At 52.2% G+C, this 19,399-nt stretch overlaps 1 protein-coding gene across 1 annotated transcript in view; it reads right to left on the reverse strand.

Moving 5' to 3' along the window:
• LOC140403978 (excitatory amino acid transporter 2-like) overlaps positions 1 to 19,399 on the reverse strand; it is a 189,899-nt gene that overhangs the window by 25,048 nt on the left and 145,452 nt on the right. The gene's annotated exons all lie outside the window — the stretch shown is intronic.

Raw genomic sequence — 19,399 nt, forward strand, 5'->3', positions numbered from 1 at the left:
AGGACATGTACAGCACGGGGTTAGATACAGAGTAAAGCTCCCTCTACACTGTCCCCATCAAACACTCCCAGGGCAGGTACAGCACGGGGTTAGATACAGAGTAAAGCTCCCTCTACACTGTCCCCATCAAACACTCCCAGGGCAGGTACAGCACGGGGTTAGATACAGAGTAAAGCTCCCTCTACACTGTCTCCATCAAACACTCCCAGGACAGATACAGCACGGGGGTAGATACAGAGTAAAGCTCCCTCTACACTGTCCCCACTGAACACTCCCAGGACAGGTACAGCACGGGGTTAGATACAGAGTAAAGCTCCCTCTACACTGTCCCCATCAAACACTCCCAGGACAGGTACAGCACGGGGTTAGATACAGAGTAAAGCTCCCTCTACACTGTCCCCATCAAATACTCCCAGGGCAGGTACAGCACGGTGTTAGATACATAGTAAAGCTCCCTCTACACTGTCCCCATCAAACACTCCCAGGGCAGGTACAGCACGGGGTTAGATACAGAGTAAAGCTCCCTCTACACTGTCTCCATCAAACACTCCCAGGACAGATACAGCACGGGGATAGATACAGAGTAAAGCTCCCTCTACACTGTCCCCACTGATCACTCCCAGGACAGGTACAGCACGGGGTTAGATACAGAGTAAAGCTCCCTTTACACTGTCCCCATCAAACACTCCCAGGACAGGTACAGCACGGGGTTAGATACAGAGTAAAGCTCCCTCTACACTGTCCCCATCAAACACTCCCAGGACAGGTACAGCACGGGGTTAGATACAGAGTAAAGCTCCCTCTACACTGTCCCCATCAAACAGTCCAAGGACAGGTACAGCACGGGGTTAGATACAGAGTAAAGCTCCCTCTACACTGTCCCCATCAAACACTCCCAGGACAGGTACAGCACGGGGTTAGATACAGAGTAAAGCTCCCTCTACACTGTCCCCATCAAACACTCCCAGGACAGGTGCAGCACAGGGTTAGATACAGAGTAAAGCTCGCTCTACACTGTCCCCATCAAACACTCCCAGGACAGGCACAGCACGGGGTTAGATACAGAGTAAAGCTCGCTCTCCACTGTCCCCATGAAACACTCCCAGGACAGGTACAGCACTGGGTTAGATACAGAGTAAAGCTCCCGCTACACTGTCCCCATCAAACACTCCCAGGACAGGTACAGCACAGGGTTAGATACAGAGTAAAGCTCCCTCTACACTGTCCCCAGCAAACACTCCCAGGACAGGTACAGCACGGGGTTAGATACAGAGTAAAGCTCCCTCTACACTGTCCCCAGCAAACACTCCCAGGACAGGTACAGCACGGGGTTAGATACAGAGTAAAGCTCGCTCTACACTGTCTCCATCAAACACTCCCAGGACATGTACAGCACGGGGTTAGATACAGAGTAAAGCTCCCTCTACACTGTCCCCATCCAACTCTCCCAGGACAGGTACAGCACGGGGTTAGATACAGAGTAAAGCTCCCTCTACACTGTCCCCATCAAACACTCCCAGGACAGGTACAGCACGGGGTTAGATACAGAGTAAAGCTCCCTCTACACTGTCCCCATCAAACACTCCCAGGGCAGGTACAGCACGGGGTTAGATACAGAGTAAAGTTCCCTCTACACTGTCCCCATCAAACACTCCCAGGGCAGGTACAGCACGGTGTTAGATACAGAGTAAAGCTCCCTCTACACCGTCCCCATCAAACACTCCCAGGACAGGTACAGCACGGGGTTAGATACAGAGTAAAGCTCCCTCTACACTGTCCCCATCAAACACTCCCAGGGCAGGTACAGCACGGGGTTAGATACAGAGTAAAGCTCCCTCTACACTGTCCCCATCAAACACTCCCAGGGCAGGTACAGCACGGGGTTAGATACAGAGTAAAGCTCCCTCCACACTATCCCCATCAAACACTCTCAGGACAGGTACAGCACGGGGTTAGATACAGAGTAAAGCTCCCTCTAAACTGTCCCCATCAAACATTCCCAGGACAGGTTCAGCACGGGGTTAGATACACAGTAAAGCTCCCTCTACACTGTCCCCATCAAACACTCCCAGGACAGGTACAGCACGGGGTTAGATACAGAGTAAAGCTCCCTCTACACTGTCCCCATCAAACACTCCCAGGGCAGGTACAGCACGGGGTTAGATACAGAGTAAAGCTCCCTCTACACTGTCCCCATCAAACACTCCCAGGGCAGGTACAGCACGGGGTTAGATACAGAGTAAAGCTCCCTCTACACTGTCTCCATCAAACACTCCCAGGACAGATACAGCACGGGGGTAGATACAGAGTAAAGCTCCCTCTACACTGTCCCCACTGAACACTCCCAGGGCAGGTACAGCACGGGGTTAGATACAGAGTAAAGCTCCCTCTACACTGTCTCCATCAAACACTCCCAGGACAGATACAGCACGGGGATAGATACAGAGTAAAGCTCCCTCTACACTGTCCCCACTGATCACTCCCAGGACAGGTACAGCACGGGGGTAGATACAGAGTAAAGCTCCCTCTACACTGTCCCCATCAAACACTCCCAGGACAGGTACAGCACGGGGTTAGATACAGAGTAAAGCTCCCTCTACACTGTCCCCATCAAACACTCCCAGGACAGGTACAGCACGGGGTTAGATACAGAGTAAAGCTCCCTCTACACTGTCCCCATCAAACAGTCCAAGGACAGGTACAGCACGAGGTTAGATACAGAGTAAAGCTCCCTCTACACTGTCCCCATCAAACACTCCCAGGACAGGTACAGCACGGGGTTAGATACAGAGTAAAGCTCCCTCTACACTGTCCCCATCAAACACTCCCAGGACAGGTGCAGCACAGGGTTAGATACAGAGTAAAGCTCGCTCTACACTGTCCCCATCAAACACTCCCAGGACAGGTACAGCACGGGGTTAGACACAGAGTAAAGCTCGCTCTACACTGTCCCCATCAAACACTCCCAGGACAGGTACAGCACGGGGCTAGATAGAGAGTAAAGCTCCTTCTACACTGTCCCCATTAAACACTCCCAGGACAGGTACAGCACTGGGTTAGATACAGAGTAAAGCTCCCTCTACACTGTCCCCATCAAACACTCCCAGGACAGGTACAGCACAGGGTTAGATACAGAGTAAAGCTCCCTCTACACTGTCCCCAGCAAACACTCCCAGGACAGGTACAGCACGGGGTTAGATACAGAGTAAAGCTCCCTCTACACTGTCCCCAGCAAACACTCCCAGGACAGGTACAGCACGGGGTTAGATACAGAGTAAAGCTCCCTCTACACTGTCCCCATCAAACACTCCCAGGACAGGTACAGCACGGGGTTAGATACAGAGTAAAGCTCCCTCTACACTGTCCCCATCAAACAGTCCCAGGACAGGTACAGCACGGGGTTAGATACAGAGTAAAGCTCCCTCTACACTGTCCCCATCAAACACTCCCAGGACAGGTACAGCATGGGGTTAGACACAGAGTAAAGCTCCCTCTACACTGTCCCCATCAAACACTCCCAGGACGGGTACAGCACGAGGTTAGATACAGAGCAAAGCTCCCTCTACACCGTCCCCATCAAACACTCCCAGGACAGGTGCAGCACGGGGTTAGATACAGAGTAAAGCTCCCTCTACACTGTCCCCATCAAACACTCCCAGGACAGGTACAGCATGGGGTTAGACACAGAGTAAAGCTCCCTCGACACTGTACACATCAAACACTCCCAGGACAGGTGCAGCACGGGGTTAGATACAGAGTAAAGCTCGCTCTACACTGTCTCCATCAAACACTCCCAGGACATGTACATCACGGGGTTAGATACAGAGTAAAGCTCCCTCTACACTGTCCGCATCCAACTCTCCCAGGACAGGTACAGCACGGGGTTAGATACAGAGTAAAGCTCCCTCTACACTGTCCCCATCAAACACTCCCAGGACAGGTACAGCACGGGGTTAGATACAGAGTAAAGCTCCCTCTACACTGTCCCCATCAAACACTCCCAGGGCAGGTACAGCACGGCGTTAGATACAGAGTAAAGTTCCCTCTACACTGTCCCCATCAAACACTCCCAGGGCAGGTACAGCACGGGGTTAGATACAGAGTAAAGCTCCCTCTACACTGTCCCCATCAAACACTCCCAGGACAGGTACAGCACGGGGTTAGATACAGAGTAAAGCTCCCTCTACACTGTCCCCATCAAACACTCCCAGGGCAGGTACAGCACGGGGTTAGATACAGAGTAAAGCTCCCTCTACACTGTCCCCATCAAACACTCCCAGGGCAGGTACAGCACGGGGTTAGATACAGAGTAAAGCTCCCTCCACACTATCCCCATCAAACACTCTCAGGACAGGTACAGCACGGGGTTAGATACAGAGTAAAGCTCCCTCTAAACTGTCCCCATCAAACACTCCCAGGACAGGTACAGCACGGGGTTAGATACAGAGTAAAGCTCCCTCTACACTGTCCCCATCAAACACTCCCAGGACATGTACAGCACAGGGTTAGATACAGAGTAAAGCTCCCTCTACACTGTCCCCATCAAACACTCCCAGGGCAGGTACAGCACGGGGTTAGATACAGAGTAAAGCTCCCTCTACACTGTCCCCATCAAACACTCCCAGGGCAGGTACAGCACGGGGTTAGATACAGAGTAAAGCTCCCTCTACACTGTCTCCATCAAACACTCCCAGGACAGATACAGCACGGCGGTAGATACAGAGTAAAGCTCCCTCTACACTGTCCCCACTGAACACTCCCAGGACAGGTACAGCACGGGGTTAGATACAGAGTAAAGCTCCCTCTACACTGTCCCCATCAAACACTCCCAGGACAGGTACAGCACGGGGTTAGATACAGAGTAAAGCTCCCTCTACACTGTCCCCATCAAACACTCCCAGGGCAGGTACAGCACGGTGTTAGATACATAGTAAAGCTCCCTCTACACTGTCCCCATCAAACACTCCCAGGGCAGGTACAGCACGGGGTTAGATACAGAGTAAAGCTCCCTCTACACTGTCTCTATCAAACACTCTCAGGACAGATACAGCACGGGGATAGATACAGAGTAAAGCTCCCTCTACACTGTCCCCACTGATCACTCCCAGGACAGGTACAGCACGGGGTTAGATACAGAGTAAAGCTCCCTCTACACTGTCCCCATCAAACACTCCCAGGACAGGTACAGCACGGGGTTAGATACAGAGTAAAGCTCCCTCTACACTGTCCCCATCAAACACTCCCAGGACAGGTACAGCACGGGGTTAGATACAGAGTAAAGCTCCCTCTACACTGTCCCCATCAAACAGTCCAAGGACAGGTACAGCACGGGGTTAGATACAGAGTAAAGCTCCCTCTACACTGTCCCCATCAAACACTCCCAGGACAGGCACAGCACGGGGTTAGATACAGAGTAAAGCTCCCTCTACACTGTCCCCATCAAACACTCCCAGGACAGGTGCAGCACAGGGTTAGATACAGAGTAAAGCTCGCTCTACACTGTCCCCATCAAACACTCCCAGGACAGGCACAGCACGGGGTTAGATACAGAGTAAAGCTCGCTCTCCACTGTCCCCATCAAACACTCCCAGGACAGGTACAGCACGGGGCTAGATAGAGAGTAAAGCTCCTTCTACGCTGTCCCCATTAAACACTCCCAGGACAGGTACAGCATGGGGTTAGACACAGAGTAAAGCTCCCTCTACACTGTCCCCATCAAACACTCCCAGGACGGGTACAGCACGAGGTTAGATACAGAGCAAAGCTCCCTCTCCACCGTCCCCATCAAACACTCCCAGGACAGGTGCAGCACGGGGTTAGATACAGAGTAAAGCTCCCTCTACACTGTCCCCATCAAACACTCCCAGGACAGGTACAGCATGGGGTTAGACACAGAGTAAAGCTCCCTCGACACTGTCCACATCAAACACTCCCAGGACAGGTGCAGCACGGGGTTAGATACAGAGTAAAGCTCGCTCTACACTGTCTCCATCAAACACTCCCAGGACATGTACATCACGGGGTTAGATACAGAGTAAAGCTCCCTCTACACTGTCCCCATCCAACTCTCCCAGGACAGGTACAGCACGGGGTTAGATACAGAGTAAAGCTCCCTCTACACTGTCCCCATCAAACACTCCCAGGACAGGTACAGCACGGGGTTAGATACAGAGTAAAGCTCCCTCTACACTGTCCCCATCAAACACTCCCAGGGCAGGTACAGCACGGCGTTAGATACAGAGTAAAGTTCCCTCTACACTGTCCCCATCAAACACTCCCAGGGCAGGTACAGCACGGGGTTAGATACAGAGTAAAGCTCCCTCTACACTGTCCCCATCAAACACTCCCAGGACAGGTACAGCACGGGGTTAGATACAGAGTAAAGCTCCCTCTACACTGTCCCCATCAAACACTCCCTGGGCAGGTACAGCACGGGGTTAGATACAGAGTAAAGCTCCCTCTACACTGTCCCCATCAAACACTCCCAGGGCAGGTACAGCACGGGGTTAGATACAGAGTAAAGCTCCCTCCACACTATCCCCATCAAACACTCTCAGGACAGGTACAGCACGGGGTTAGATACAGAGTAAAGCTCCCTCTAAACTGTCCCCATCAAACACTCCCAGGACAGGTACAGCACGGGGTTAGATAAAGAGTAAAGCTCCCTCTACACTGTCCCCATCAAACACTCCCAGGACAGGTACAGCACGGGGTTAGATACAGAGTAAAGCTCCCTCTACACTGTCCCCAACAAACACTCCCAGGGCAGGTACAGCACGGGGTTAGATACAGAGTAAAGCTCCCTCTACAATGTCCCCATCAAACACTCCCAGGGCAGGTACAGCACGGGGTTAGATACAGAGTAAAGCTCCCTCTACACTGTCTCCATCAAACACTCCCAGGACAGATACAGCACGGGGGTAGATACAGAGTAAAGCTCCCTCTACACTGCCCCCACTGAACACTCCCAGGACAGGTACAGCACGGGGTTAGATACAGAGTAAAGCTCCCTCTACACTGTCCCCATCAAACACTCCCAGGACAGGTACAGCACGGGGTTAGATACAGAGTAAAGCTCCCTCTACACTGTCCCCATCAAACACTCCCAGGGCAGGTACAGCACGGTGTTAGATACATAGTAAAGCTCCCTCTACACTGTCCCCATCAAACACTCCCAGGGCAGGTACAGCACGGGGTTAGATACAGAGTAAAGCTCCCTCTACACTGTCTCCATCAAACACTCCCAGGACAGATACAGCACGGGGATAGATACAGAGTAAAGCTCCCTCTACACTGTCCCCACTGATCACTCCCAGGACAGGTACAGCACGGGGTTAGATACAGAGTAAAGCTCCCTCTACACTGTCCCCATCAAACACTCCCAGGACAGGTATAGCACGGGGTTAGATACAGAGTAAAGCTCCCTCTACACTGTCCCCATCAAACACTCCCAGGACAGGTACAGCACGGGGTTAGATACAGAGTAAAGCTCCCTCTACACTGTCCCCATCAAACAGTCCAAGGACAGGTACAGCACGGGGTTAGATACAGAGTAAAGCTCCCTCTACACTGTCCCCATCAAACACTCCCAGGACAGGTACAGCACGGGGTTAGATACAGAGTAAAGCTCCCTCTACACTGTCCCCATCAAACACTCCCAGGACAGGTGCAGCACAGGGTTAGATACAGAGTAAAGCTCGCTCTACACTGTCCCCATCAAACACTCCCAGGACAGGCACAGCACGAGGTTAGATACAGAGTAAAGCTCGCTCTCCACTGTCCCCATCAAACACTCCCAGGACAGGTACAGCACGGGGCTAGATAGAGAGTAAAGCTCCTTCTACGCTGTCCCCATTAAACACTCCCAGGAGAGGTACAGCACGGGGTGAGATACAGAGTAAAGCTCCCTCTACACTGTCCCCATCAAACACTCCCAGGACAGGTACAGCACAGGGTTAGATACAGAGTAAAGCTCCCTCTACACTGTCCCCATCAAACACTCCCAGGACAGGTACAGCACGGGGTTAGATACAGAGTAAAGCTCGCTCTACACTGTCCCCATCAAACACTCCCAGGACAGGTACAGCACGGGGCTAGATAGAGAGTAAAGCTCCTTCTACGCTGTCCCCATTAAACACTCCCAGGAGAGGTACAGCACGGGGTTAGATACAGAGTAAAGCTCCCTCTACACTGTCCCCATCAAACACTCCCAGGACAGGTACAGCACGGGGTTAGATACAGAGTAAAGCTCCCTCTACACTGTCCCCATCAAACACTCCCAGGACAGGTACAGCACGGGGTTAGATACAGAGTAAAGCTCCCTGTACACTGTCCCCATCAAACACTCCCAGGGCAGGTACAGCACGGCGTTAGATACAGAGTAAAGTTCCCTCTACACTGTCCCCATCAAACACTCCCAGGGCAGGTACAGCACGGGGTTAGATACAGAGTAAAGCTCCCTCTACACTGTCCCCATCAAACACTCCCAGGACAGGTACAGCACGGGGTTAGATACAGAGTAAAGCTCCCTCTACACTGTCCCCATCAAACACTCCCTGGGCAGGTACAGCACGGGGTTAGATACAGAGTAAAGCTCCCTCTACACTGTCCCCATCAAACACTCCCAGGGCAGGTACAGCACGGGGTTAGATACAGAGTAAAGCTCCCTCCACACTATCCCCATCAAACACTCTCAGGACAGGTACAGCACGGGGTTAGATACAGAGTAAAGCTCCCTCTAAACTGTCCCCATCAAACACTCCCAGGACAGGTACAGCACGGGGTTAGATAAAGAGTAAAGCTCCCTCTACACTGTCCCCATCAAACACTCCCAGGACAGGTACAGCACGGGGTTAGATACAGAGTAAAGCTCCCTCTACACTGTCCCCATCAAACACTCCCAGGGCAGGTACAGCACGGGGTTAGATACAGAGTAAAGCTCCCTCTACACTGTCCCCATCAAACACTCACAGGGCAGGTACAGCACGGGGTTAGATACAGAGTAAAGCTCCCTCTACACTGTCTCCATCAAACACTCCCAGGACAGATACAGCACGGGGGTAGATACAGAGTAAAGCTCCCTCTACACTGCCCCCACTGAACACTCCCAGGACAGGTACAGCACGGGGTTAGATACAGAGTAAAGCTCCCTCTACACTGTCCCCATCAAACACTCCCAGGACAGGTACAGCACGGGGTTAGATACAGAGTAAAGCTCTCTCTACACTGTCCCCATCAAACACTCCCAGGGCAGGTACAGCACGGTGTTAGATACATAGTAAAGCTCCCTCTACACTGTCCCCATCAAACACTCCCAGGGCAGGTACAGCACGGGGTTAGATTCAGAGTAAAGCTCCCTCTACACTGTCCCCATCAAACACTCCCTGGGCAGGTACAGCACGGGGTTAGATACAGAGTAAAGCTCCCTCTACACTGTCCCCATCAAACACTCCCAGGGCAGGTACAGCACGGGGTTAGATACAGAGTAAAGCTCCCTCCACACTATCCCCATCAAACACTCTCAGGACAGGTACAGCACGGGGTTAGATACAGAGTAAAGCTCCCTCTAAACTGTCCCCATCAAACACTCCCAGGACAGGTACAGCACGGGGTTAGATAAAGAGTAAAGCTCCCTCTACACTGTCCCCATCAAACACTCCCAGGACAGGTACAGCACGGGGTTAGATACAGAGTAAAGCTCCCTCTACACTGTCCCCATCAAACACTCCCAGGGCAGGTACAGCACGGGGTTAGATACAGAGTAAAGCTCCCTCTACACTGTCCCCATCAAACACTCCCAGGGCAGGTACAGCACGGGGTTAGATACAGAGTAAAGCTCCCTCTACACTGTCTCCATCAAACACTCCCAGGACAGATACAGCACGGGGGTAGATACAGAGTAAAGCTCCCTCTACACTGCCCCCACTGAACACTCCCAGGACAGGTACAGCACGGGGTTAGATACAGAGTAAAGCTCCCTCTACACTGTCCCCATCAAACACTCCCAGGACAGGTACAGCACGGGGTTAGATACAGAGTAAAGCTCCCTCTACACTGTCCCCATCAAACACTCCCAGGACAGGTACAGCACGGGGTTAGATACAGAGTAAAGCTCCCTCTACACTGTCCCCATCAAACACTCCCAGGGCAGGTACAGCACGGGGTTAGATACAGAGTAAAGCTCCCTCTACACTGTCTCCATCAAACACTCCCAGGACAGATACAGCACGGGGATAGATACAGAGTAAAGCTCCCTCTACACTGTCCCCACTGATCACTCCCAGGACAGGTACAGCACGGGGTTAGATACAGAGTAAAGCTCCCTCTACACTGTCCCCATCAAACACTCCCAGGACAGGTACAGCACGGGGTTAGATACAGAGTAAAGCTCCCTCTACACTGTCCCCATCAAACACTCCCAGGACAGGTACAGCACGGGGTTAGATACAGAGTAAAGCTCCCTCTACACTGTCCCCATCAAACAGTCCAAGGACAGGTACAGCACGGGGTGAGATACAGAGTAAAGCTCCCTCTACACTGTCCCCATCAAACACTCCCAGGACAGGTACAGCACAGGGTTAGATACAGAGTAAAGCTCCCTCTACACTGTCCCCATCAAACACTCCCAGGACAGGTACAGCACGGGGTTAGATACAGAGTAAAGCTCGCTCTACACTGTCCCCATCAAACACTCCCAGGACAGGTACAGCACGGGGCTAGATAGAGAGTAAAGCTCCTTCTACGCTGTCCCCATTAAACACTCCCAAGAGAGGTACAGCACGGGGTTAGATACAGAGTAAAGCTCCCTCTACACTGTCCCCATCAAACACTCCCAGGACAGGTACAGCACGGGGTTAGATACAGAGTAAAGCTCCCTCTACACTGTCCCCATCAAACACTCCCAGGACAGGTACAGCACGGGGTTAGATACAGAGTAAAGCTCCCTCTACACTGTCCCCATCAAACAGTCCCAGGACAGGTACAGCACGGGGTTAGATACAGAGTAAAGCTCCCTCTACACTGTCCCCATCAAACACTCCCAGGACAGGTACAGCACGGGTTTAGATACAGAGTAAAGCTCGCTCTACACTGTCCCCATCAAACACTCCCAGGACAGGTACAGCACGGGGTTAGATACAGAGTAAAGCTCCCTCTACACTGTCCCCATCAAACACTCCCAGGACAGGTACAGCATGGGGTTAGACACAGAGTAAAGCTCCCTCGACACTGTCCACATCAAACACTCCCAGGACAGGTGCAGCACGGGGTTAGATACAGAGTAAAGCTCGCTCTACACTGTCCCCATCAAACACTCCCAGGACAGGTACAGCACGGGGTTAGACACAGAGTAAAGCTCGCTCTACACTGTCCCCATCAAACACTCCCAGGACAGGTACAGCACGGGGCTCGATGGAGAGTAAAGCTCCTTTTACACTGTCCCCATTAAACACACCCAGGACAGGTACAGCACGGGGTTAGATACAGAGTAAAGCTCCCTCTACACTGTCCCCATCAAACACTCCCAGGACAGGTACAGCACAGGGTTAGATACAGAGTAAAGCTCCCTCTACACTGTCCCCAGCAAACACTCCCAGGACAGGTACAGCACGGGGTTAGATACAGAGTAAAGCTCCCTCTACACTGTCCCCAGCAAACACTCCCAGGACAGGTACAGCACGGGGTTAGATACAGAGTAAAGCTCCCTCTACACTGTCCCCATCAAACACTCCCAGGACAGGTACAGCACGGGGTTAGATACAGAGTAAAGCTCGCTCTACACTGTCCCCATCAAACAGTCCCAGGACAGGTACAGCACGGGGTTAGATACAGAGTAAAGCTCCCTCTACACTGTCCCCATCAAACACTCCCAGGACAGGTACAGCATGGGGTTAGACACAGAGTAAAGCTCCCTCGACACTGTCCACATCAAACACTCCCAGGACAGGTGCAGCACGGGGTTAGATACAGAGTAAAGCTCGCTCTACACTGTCTCCATCAAACACTCCCAGGACAGGTACAGCACGGGGTGAGATACAGAGTAAAGCTCCCTCTACACTGTCCCCATCAAACACTCCCAGGACAGGTACAGCACAGGGTTAGATACAGAGTAAAGCTCCCTCTACACTGTCCCCATCAAACACTCCCAGGACAGGTACAGCACGGGGTTAGATACAGAGTAAAGCTCGCTCTACACTGTCCCCATCAAACACTCCCAGGACAGGTACAGCACGGGGCTAGATAGAGAGTAAAGCTCCTTCTACGCTGTCCCCATTAAACACTCCCAAGAGAGGTACAGCACGGGGTTAGATACAGAGTAAAGCTCCCTCTACACTGTCCCCATCAAACACTCCCAGGACAGGTACAGCACGGGGTTAGATACAGAGTAAAGCTCCCTCTACACTGTCCCCATCAAACACTCCCAGGACAGGTACAGCACGGGGTTAGATACAGAGTAAAGCTCCCTCTACACTGTCCCCATCAAACAGTCCCAGGACAGGTACAGCACGGGGTTAGATACAGAGTAAAGCTCCCTCTACACTGTCCCCATCAAACACTCCCAGGACAGGTACAGCACGGGTTTAGATACAGAGTAAAGCTCGCTCTACACTGTCCCCATCAAACACTCCCAGGACAGGTACAGCACGGGGTTAGATACAGAGTAAAGCTCCCTCTACACTGTCCCCATCAAACACTCCCAGGACAGGTACAGCATGGGGTTAGACACAGAGTAAAGCTCCCTCGACACTGTCCACATCAAACACTCCCAGGACAGGTGCAGCACGGGGTTAGATACAGAGTAAAGCTCGCTCTACACTGTCCCCATCAAACACTCCCAGGACAGGTACAGCACGGGGTTAGACACAGAGTAAAGCTCGCTCTACACTGTCCCCATCAAACACTCCCAGGACAGGTACAGCACGGGGCTCGATGGAGAGTAAAGCTCCTTTTACACTGTCCCCATTAAACACACCCAGGACAGGTACAGCACGGGGTTAGATACAGAGTAAAGCTCCCTCTACACTGTCCCCATCAAACACTCCCAGGACAGGTACAGCACAGGGTTAGATACAGAGTAAAGCTCCCTCTACACTGTCCCCAGCAAACACTCCCAGGACAGGTACAGCACGGGGTTAGATACAGAGTAAAGCTCCCTCTACACTGTCCCCAGCAAACACTCCCAGGACAGGTACAGCACGGGGTTAGATACAGAGTAAAGCTCCCTCTACACTGTCCCCATCAAACACTCCCAGGACAGGTACAGCACGGGGTTAGATACAGAGTAAAGCTCGCTCTACACTGTCCCCATCAAACAGTCCCAGGACAGGTACAGCACGGGGTTAGATACAGAGTAAAGCTCCCTCTACACTGTCCCCATCAAACACTCCCAGGACAGGTACAGCATGGGGTTAGACACAGAGTAAAGCTCCCTCGACACTGTCCACATCAAACACTCCCAGGACAGGTGCAGCACGGGGTTAGATACAGAGTAAAGCTCGCTCTACACTGTCTCCATCAAACACTCCCAGGACAGGTACAGCACGGGGTTAGATACAGAGTAAAGCTCCCTCTACACTGTCCCCATCCAACTCTCCCAGGACAGGTACAGCACGGGGTGAGATACAGAGTAAAGCTCCTTCTACACTGTCCCCATCAAACACTCCCAGGACATGTACAGCACGGGGTTAGATACAGAGTAAAGCTCCCTCTACACTGTCCCCATCAAACACTCCCAGGACATGTACAGCACGGGGTTAGATACAGAGTAAAGCTCCCTCTACACCATCCCCATCAAACACTCCCAGGACAGGTACAGCACGGGGTTAGATACAGAGTAAAGCTCCCTCTACACTGTCCCCATCAAACACTCCCAGGGCAGGTACAGCACGGGGTTAGATACAGAGTAAAGTTCCCTCTACACTGTCCCCATCAAACACACCCAGGGCAGGTACAGCACGGGGTTAGATACAGAGTAAAGCTCCCTCTACACTGTCTCCATCAAACACTCCCAGGACAGATACAGCACGGGGGTAGATACAGAGTAAATCTCCCTCTACACTGTCCCCACTGAACACTCCCAGGACAGGTACAGCACGGGGTTAGATACAGAGTAAAGCTCCCTCTACACTGTCCCCATCAAACACTCCCAGGACAGGTACAGACGGGGTTAGATACAGAGTAAAGCTCCCTCTACACTGTCCCCATCAAACACTCCCAGGACAGGTACAGCACGGGGTTAGATACAGAGTAAAGCTCCCTCTACACTGTCCCCATCAAACAGTCCCAGGACAGGTACAGCATGGGGTTCGATACAGAGTAAAGCTGCCTCTACACTGTCCCCATCAAACACTCCCAGGACAGGTACAGCACGGGGTTTGATACAGAATAAAGCTCCCTCTACACTGTCCCCATCAAACACTCCCAGGACAGGTGCAGCACAGGGTTAGATACAGAGTAAAGCTCCCTCGACACTGTCCACATCAAACACTCCCAGGACAGGTGCAGCACGGGGTTAGATACAGAGTAAAGCTCGCTCTACACTGTCCCCATCAAACACTCCCAGGACAGGTACAGCACGGGGTTAGACACAGAGTAAAGCTCGCTCTACACTGTCCCCATCAAACACTCCCAGGACAGGTACAGCACGGGGCTCGATGGAGAGTAAAGCTCCTTTTACACTGTCCCCATTAAACACACCCAGGACAGGTACAGCACGGGGTTAGATACAGAGTAAAGCTCCCTCTACACTGTCCCCATCAAACACTCCCAGGACAGGTACAGCACAGGGTTAGATACAGAGTAAAGCTCCCTCTACACTGTCCCCAGCAAACACTCCCAGGACAGGTACAGCACGGGGTTAGATACAGAGTAAAGCTCCCTCTACACTGTCCCCAGCAAACACTCCCAGGACAGGTACAGCACGGGGTTAGATACAGAGTAAAGCTCCCTCTACACTGTCCCCATCAAACACTCCCAGGACAGGTACAGCACGGGGTTAGATACAGAGTAAAGCTCGCTCTACACTGTCCCCATCAAACAGTCCCAGGACAGGTACAGCACGGGGTTAGATACAGAGTAAAGCTCCCTCTACACTGTCCCCATCAAACACTCCCAGGACAGGTACAGCATGGGGTTAGACACAGAGTAAAGCTCCCTCGACACTGTCCACATCAAACACTCCCAGGACAGGTGCAGCACGGGGTTAGATACAGAGTAAAGCTCGCTCTACACTGTCTCCATCAAACACTCCCAGGACAGGTACAGCACGGGGTGAGATACAGAGTAAAGCTCCCTCTACACTGTCCCCATCAAACACTCCCAGGACAGGTACAGCACAGGGTTAGATACAGAGTAAAGCTCCCTCTACACTGTCCCCATCAAACACTCCCAGGACAGGTACAGCACGGGGTTAGATACAGAGTAAAGCTCGCTCTACACTGTCCCCATCAAACACTCCCAGGACAGGTACAGCACGGGGCTAGATAGAGAGTAAAGCTCCTTCTACGCTGTCCCCATTAAACACTCCCAAGAGAGGTACAGCACGGGGTTAGATACAGAGTAAAGCTCCCTCTACACTGTCCCCATCAAACACTCCCAGGACAGGTACAGCACGGGGTTAGATACAGAGTAAAGCTCCCTCTACACTGTCCCCATCAAACACTCCCAGGACAGGTACAGCACGGGGTTAGATACAGAGTAAAGCTCCCTCTACACTGTCCCCATCAAACAGTCCCAGGACAGGTACAGCACGGGGTTAGATACAGAGTAAAGCTCCCTCTACACTGTCCCCATCAAACACTCCCAGGACAGGTACAGCACGGGTTTAGATACAGAGTAAAGCTCGCTCTACACTGTCCCCATCAAACACTCCCAGGACAGGTACAGCACGGGGTTAGATACAGAGTAAAGCTCCCTCTACACTGTCCCCATCAAACACTCCCAGGACAGGTACAGCATGGGGTTAGACACAGAGTAAAGCTCCCTCGACACTGTCCACATCAAACACTCCCAGGACAGGTGCAGCACGGGGTTAGATACAGAGTAAAGCTCGCTCTACACTGTCCCCATCAAACACTCCCAGGACAGGTACAGCACGGGGTTAGACACAGAGTAAAGCTCGCTCTACACTGTCCCCATCAAACACTCCCAGGACAGGTACAGCACGGGGCTCGATGGAGAGTAAAGCTCCTTTTACACTGTCCCCATTAAACACACCCAGGACAGGTACAGCACGGGGTTAGATACAGAGTAAAGCTCCCTCTACACTGTCCCCATCAAACACTCCCAGGACAGGTACAGCACAGGGTTAGATACAGAGTAAAGCTCCCTCTACACTGTCCCCAGCAAACACTCCCAGGACAGGTACAGCACGGGGTTAGATACAGAGTAAAGCTCCCTCTACACTGTCCCCAGCAAACACTCCCAGGACAGGTACAGCACGGGGTTAGATACAGAGTAAAGCTCCCTCTACACTGTCCCCATCAAACACTCCCAGGACAGGTACAGCACGGGGTTAGATACAGAGTAAAGCTCGCTCTACACTGTCCCCATCAAACAGTCCCAGGACAGGTACAGCACGGGGTTAGATACAGAGTAAAGCTCCCTCTACACTGTCCCCATCAAACACTCCCAGGACAGGTACAGCATGGGGTTAGACACAGAGTAAAGCTCCCTCGACACTGTCCACATCAAACACTCCCAGGACAGGTGCAGCACGGGGTTAGATACAGAGTAAAGCTCGCTCTACACTGTCTCCATCAAACACTCCCAGGACAGGTACAGCACGGGGTTAGATACAGAGTAAAGCTCCCTCTACACTGTCCCCATCCAACTCTCCCAGGACAGGTACAGCACGGGGTGAGATACAGAGTAAAGCTCCTTCTACACTGTCCCCATCAAACACTCCCAGGACATGTACAGCACGGGGTTAGATACAGAGTAAAGCTCCCTCTACACTGTCCCCATCAAACACTCCCAGGACATGTACAGCACGGGGTTAGATACAGAGTAAAGCTCCCTCTACACCATCCCCATCAAACACTCCCAGGACAGGTACAGCACGGGGTTAGATACAGAGTAAAGCTCCCTCTACACTGTCCCCATCAAACACTCCCAGGGCAGGTACAGCACGGGGTTAGATACAGAGTAAAGTTCCCTCTACACTGTCCCCATCAAACACACCCAGGGCAGGTACAGCACGGGGTTAGATACAGAGTAAAGCTCCCTCTACACTGTCTCCATCAAACACTCCCAGGACAGATACAGCACGGGGGTAGATACAGAGTAAATCTCCCTCTACACTGTCCCCACTGAACACTCCCAGGACAGGTACAGCACGGGGTTAGATACAGAGTAAAGCTCCCTCTACACTGTCCCCATCAAACACTCCCAGGACAGGTACAGACGGGGTTAGATACAGAGTAAAGCTCCCTCTACACTGTCCCCATCAAACACTCCCAGGACAGGTACAGCACGGGGTTAGATACAGAGTAAAGCTCCCTCTACACTGTCCCCATCAAACAGTCCCAGGACAGGTACAGCATGGGGTTAGATACAGAGTAAAGCTGCCTCTACACTGTCCCCATCAAACACTCCCAGGACAGGTACAGCACGGGGTTTGATACAGAATAAAGCTCCCTCGACACTGTCCCCATCAAACACTCCCAGGACAGGTGCAGCACAGGGTTAGATACAGAGTAAAGCTCGCTCTACACTGTCCCCATCAAACACTCCCAGGACAGGTACAGCACAGGGTTAGAAACAGAGTAAAGCTCCCTCTACACTGTCCCCAGCAAACACTCCCAGGACAGGTACAGCATGGGGTTAGATACAGATTAAAGCTCCCTCTACACTGTCCCCATCAAACACTCCCAGGACAGGTACAGCACGGGGTTAGATACAGAGTAAAGCTCCCTCTACACTGTCCCCATCAAACACTCCCAGGACAGGTACAGCACGGGGTTAGATTCAGAGTAAAGCTCCCTCTACACTGTCCCGATCAAACAGTCCCAGGACAGGTACAGCACGGGGTTAGATACAGAGTAAAGCTCCCTCTACACTGTCCCCATCAAACACTCCCAGGACAGGTACAGCACGGGGTTAGATACAGAGTAAAGCTCGCTCTACACTGTCTCCATCAAACACTCCCAGGACAGGTACAGCACGGGGTTAGATACAGAGTAAAGCTCCCTCTACACTGTCCCCATCAAACACTCCCAGGACAGGTACAGCATGGGGTTAGACACAGAGTAAAGCTCCCTCGACACTGTCCACATCAAACACTCCCAGGACAGGTGCAGCACGGGGTTAGATACAGAGTAAAGCTCGCTCTACACTGTCCCCATCAAACACTCCCAGGACAGGTACAGCACGGGGTTAGATACAGAGTAAAGCTCGCTCTACACTGTCCCCATCAAACACTCCAAGGACAGGTACAGCACGGGGCTAGATAGAGAGTAAAGCTCCTTCTACACTGTCCCCATTAAACACTCCCAGGACAGGTACAGCACGGGGTTAGATACAGAGTAAAGCTCCCTCTACACTGTCCCCATCAAACACTCCCTGGACAGGTACAGCACGGGGTTAGATACAGAGTAAAGCTCCCTCTACACTGTCCCCATCAAACACTCCCAGGACAGGTACAGCATGGGGTTAGACACAGAGTAAAGCTCCCTCTACACTGTCCCCATCCAACTCTCCCAGGACAGGTACAGCACGGGGTTAGATACAGAGTAAAGCTCCCTCTACACTGTCCCCATCAAACACTCCCAGGACGGGTACAGCACGAGGTTAGATACAGAGTAAAGCTCCCTCTACACCGTCCCCATCAAACACTCCCAGGACAGGTGCAGCACGGGGTTAGATACAGAGTAAAGCTCCCTCTACACTGTCCCCATCAAACACTCCCAGGACAGGTACAGCATGGGGTTAGACACAGAGTAAAGCTCCCTCGACACTGTCCACATCAAACACTCCCAGGACAGGTGCAGCACGGGGTTAGATACAGAGTAAAGCTCGCTCTACACTGTCTCCATCAAACACTCCCAGGACATGTACAGCACGGGGTTAGATACAGAGTAAAGCTCCCTCTACACTGTCCCCATCAAACACTCCCAGGACAGGTACAGCACGGGGTTAGATACAGAGTAAAGCTCCCTCTACACTGTCCCCATCAAACACTCCCAGGACAGGTACAGCACAGGGTTAGATACAGAGTAAAGCTCCCTCTACACTGTCCCCATCAAACACTCCCAGGACAGGTACAGCACGGGGTTAGATACAGAGTAAATCACCCTCTACACTGTCCCCATCAAACACTCCCAGGACAGGTACAGCACGGGGTTAGATACAGAGTAAATCACCCTCTACACTGTCCCCATCAAACACTCCCAGGACAGGTATA

Source organism: Scyliorhinus torazame, chromosome 29 (genome assembly GCF_047496885.1).
Source record: "Scyliorhinus torazame isolate Kashiwa2021f chromosome 29, sScyTor2.1, whole genome shotgun sequence".
NCBI classification, from domain to species: Eukaryota; Metazoa; Chordata; class Chondrichthyes; order Carcharhiniformes; family Scyliorhinidae; genus Scyliorhinus; species Scyliorhinus torazame.